This window comes from Vigna unguiculata, chromosome 1 (genome assembly GCF_037176805.1).
Source record: "Vigna unguiculata cultivar grain cowpea cultivar isolate G323 ecotype 2 chromosome 1, ASM3717680v1, whole genome shotgun sequence".
In the NCBI taxonomy this organism is placed as follows: domain Eukaryota; kingdom Viridiplantae; phylum Streptophyta; class Magnoliopsida; order Fabales; family Fabaceae; genus Vigna; species Vigna unguiculata.
Window position 1 is genome coordinate 6,868,079 of NC_140792.1, and position 4,462 is coordinate 6,872,540.

The 4,462-nt window shown below is 29.9% G+C and overlaps 1 non-coding gene across 1 annotated transcript; it reads left to right on the plus strand.

The window, feature by feature from the left end:
* Nucleotides 1-718: 718 nt before the first annotated feature.
* Nucleotides 719-825, plus strand: LOC114165620 (small nucleolar RNA R71). Its single transcript, XR_003599742.1, has one exon. It is a non-coding gene; the product is annotated as a small nucleolar RNA R71 (small nucleolar RNA).
* The last annotated feature ends 3,637 nt before the right edge of the window (nucleotides 826-4,462 follow it).

Genomic DNA, 4,462 nt, shown 5'->3' on the forward strand with positions numbered 1-4,462 from the left:
ATGACCTGCCTGTTGATCTGATAGTTGTTTAGCCAACTGTCCCACCTGTGTTTCAAGATTTCTAATTGAAGCTTTTGTATTTTTCTGATTGGTCAAAGAAGCTTGCATAAACTTTTCTAGCGTATCCTTCTATTTTGTTATTTTGTCATGCACAAAAGGATAATGTTGTTGCCGTTGTTGATAAGGAGGTTGTTTGTTTAAAGGACTAGCATCTTGTTTCCATCCAAAATTCTGATTTTGATTATTTCTCCACCCCTGTGAAAAATTATTATTGTTGGAGAAATTACCTTGTCTTCCTTGATTACTCACATACTGAACTTCTGCTTATGAGTTACATTGATAAGAACAATGGCCATTTGGATGATCACCCCGACAAAAGTCACACCTCATGGGTTGTTGATGACTAGGAGAAGATTGCACAACTTGTAACTACTCAGGTAATTTAGACACTTGCTTAGTTAGTGCTTCAATCTGTTGAGTCAAAATTTTACTTTAAGCTAAGATTGCATCTGTGGTACTAAGATCAATCACTCCTTTCCTTTGAACAATTTGCCTATTATGTTGAGCTTGGTGATTTGTGGATGCTAATGCCTTAATGATTCTTATTGCTTGTTCTGCCTCTGCATTCATCATTGTTCCACCAGTTGGTGCATCTAAAATCATCTTGGTATCAGGCCTTAGACCATTGCAGAAAATATTTAGCTGAGCAATATCTTCAAATCCATGATTTGGGCATCTCCTTAATAGAGAATTAAATCGTTCCCAAGCTTCACAGAATGGTTCATCTGGTCCTTGCCTAAAAGTGGAAATAATAGTTTTTGCTTTGATGTATCGAGAAGGTGGAAAGAATTTATTCAAGAATTTCTCCTCTACATCATTCCACTTGTTCAGACTTTGATTTAGATGTGACTTAAGCCATTCCTTTGCTTTGCCTACCAATGAAAAAGGAAACAAATACATATATACATGGTCAACATCTCCTTCTTGAAAACCCATGGTTCCAATCAATTCATAGAATGTAGAAAGATGAGTATATGGATCTTCATTATCCATTCTAGTGAATTGATAAGAAATGATTAAGCTAAGGAAAGTTGGCGTCATCTCCAATGTTTTGGTGGTGGATGGTATTGCTATGCTAGAAAAATATCTTGGCACTTGTTACATAACATAGTCTCCAAGTGTTTTTCTAGGTGGAGTCAGTTTTCTTTTTCCATTATGTTTTAAATTCTTTTATTTTTTAACATAATACGTTTATGAATTTTTTATTATGATTTAAAAAGGGTTAATTATGTTTTTGGTCTTTAAACTATTCAACGTTTATGGTTTTTGTCCCTCTTTCAAAGTGTGATGTATTTAGGTCCCTAAGCTTTTGAAACTCATGGAATTGGTCCTCATTTTTGAATGTCGTTAGTTTTATTTGGCAGAGGGGTTGGGGTTGATTTATCTTAATGTTGAAAGTTCTAGCCTTAACTTTCAGCAATTCAACAACATAATCATGTAAACGACCATACTGACGTTATCCACCCCCACCAAATAGTCCATTGCAATTTGTTTTGCTTTCTCAGTCCTCCAAGGTGTTTTGCCTACATTGTATGTCTTCTTCACTTCGTCAATAATTTGATTCACTGTCATTACACCCACATTTATAAATCTATCTATTAGCACCTGAGCAATCCATTCCTTATTAGCATTTTTATTCCTAAAAACCCTTCCACACTTATGATGCCCAACAAGTTTCTTAACCCTAAAGTTTTGCCTACCTCTAACCTTGCTCACCATAATTAAGAAACCACATTTTATTTTACAAACATCATTCACTTTCTTATGATCATTCTTAACAAATTTCACTTCTTTCCCATTTAAAACACTAAGCTTCATTAATGCTTGTTTAAAATCCTTCAAAGAACAAAACTCCATTCCCAATTTGAATTTGAAGTCCTTCTTCATATCTTCAGGTCTATACTTGGAAAATTTGGGACCATCATTAACAACACCCTCATGACTATCCACATCAGAATCTAACTCATCAATATCGTATTCCTCATTTATGTCATGCACTCCAACTTTTTCATTAGTCACAAATGACCTTTCACCAACATCTCTTGTATTCCTCACTTTGCTTGAATTTTGTTTCATTGATTTCCACCTATCCAAAACAAGGATAATATTTCTAAGAGGTGGATCAATGGCCATCCAAAATCCATCATCATCATCAGTCACCCTTTCTTCTTCACTATCATCTAGTTTATCTCCAATTGAACCTTCTTCCTCTTTAGAGTCAACCTGTTCACCAACCACATCCTCTTCACGAACCACATTCGTTTGCCAACTGCCAAATAAAATTAACGACGTTAAAAGATGAGGATCAATTCCATGAGTTTTAGAAGTTGAGGGACCTAAATACTTTGAAAGAAGGACGAAAACAAAAAACGTGAAATAGTTTAAGGACCAAAAACATAATTAACCCATTTAAAAATAAAATTATAAATAAATTATATATATATATATATATATATATATATATATATATATAAATTTAATATTGTTTCTATAAAATATATAAATATAAAGAAGATTTGCTCTTTTCATATACATATCTTATATACCCATTTTATCATTAATTATTTTTTAAAAATATAAAACATTATATAATAAAATATAAAGATGACACTTATTTAATACTTTTATTTTAATTTTAATTATATTTTAAATTAAATAATAAAAATAAATTTTATACACTAAAAGTTACTATAGTGTAATATCTATTAATATTTTTTTTTTGTTTACAAAAATACAAAGTGCCTCACATACTTAATATCTATCTATATTAGTCCATCACCAATAGCAAGTCACAAAAATATCAATTTAATCTGTACGCATTAGATCAATTCTTACAAAAATGAAAAAATTTAATTCTAATGTAACAAGGTTATTACAAAATAATTTTTAATTTATTATTAATTTGATCTTTAAAATTACATTTTTCATAAAAAAGGATATTTTGCAAAACTCAAGTTTAAAAACTCTTACAAGTAAAAATAAATATTCTACATTCCTTAACATATTTAAGTATCAAATTAGTATAAACAAGGTATAAATACATATTTGGTACCCAAACTTTTTCGGAAAGTTCAATTTGATACCCAAATTTTAGGAATGTTCAATTTGGTACCCCAATTTTCTAAAAAGATTCAATTTGGTCCTCTCCGTTAAGTTGGAGTTAACACCGTGTCCGTACAGGACACGTGTCAAGCCATGAAATTTTTATTTTTTTTTATTTTTTTTTTCAAAAAAAATAATTTTTTTCAAAAAAATTAATTTTTTTTTTCCAAAAATTTAAAAACTGCCACGTGTCAGTTTATCATCGTGCCACGTGGCAGCTTACAATCATGACACGTGGCAGTGTAATATTTGTTTTCAATTTAGTACCCCAATTTAAATTTTTTGTTCAATTTAGTACCCCAATTTTTTAAAATCATCCAATTTTGTCATCTTCCATTTGAGACCAAATTAATAAATAAGCTTAATTACAACCTATATATACATGTTACAATAACTTTTTCTAATATATACATCAAATCATTTCACCTAAATACTTAAATTATTTTATTTTTTACATTTTAACCTTTGTAATTTTTTATACATGAAATTTTTTACACTTGTTATGATTAAAATAATTTGAATATTTAGGTGTAGTGATTTGATGTATAAATTCAAAATAATTATTTTAACATGTTTATATAAGTTATAATTAAGCTTATTTACTAATTTGGTCTCAAATAGGAAAGGACGAAATTGGATCATTTTAAAAAAATTGGATACTAAATTGAACCAAAAATTTAAATTAGGGTACTAAATTGAAAATAACTATTACACTGCCACATGTCATGATTGTAAGCTGCCACGTGGCATGATGATAAACTGACACGTGGCAATTTTTAAATTTTTGGAAAAAAAAAATTAATTATTTTGAAAAAAAAATTATTTTTTTTGAAAAAAAAAATAAAAAAAAATAAAAATTTCATGGCTTGACACGTGTCCTGTACGGACACGGTGTTAACTCCAACTTAACGGAGAGGACCAAATTGAATCTCTTTAGAAAATTGGGGTACCAAGTTAAACATTCCTAAAGTTCGGGTACCAAATTGAACTTTTTGAAAAAGTTTGGGTACCAAATGTGTATTTATACCTATAAACAAATATAAAGAAAGAAAATTGAAAAACACATATGTTAGAAGAATTAAAAGTTCAGTAAATCCATAGAAGTAATATCAAATTCTACACTCACTTGACAGAGACTTTCTAGATACTAAAAAGGCAGAAAACGTGGCAGAAAACAAGAGTGAGAGTACCAAATATAAGACACGTGTAATCTCATGGCATGTTGCATACAACGTGGGTTGATTTTGGTAGGGTGGTGTTATATGATCTATATCCTCCCATGATATATATATACGGATAT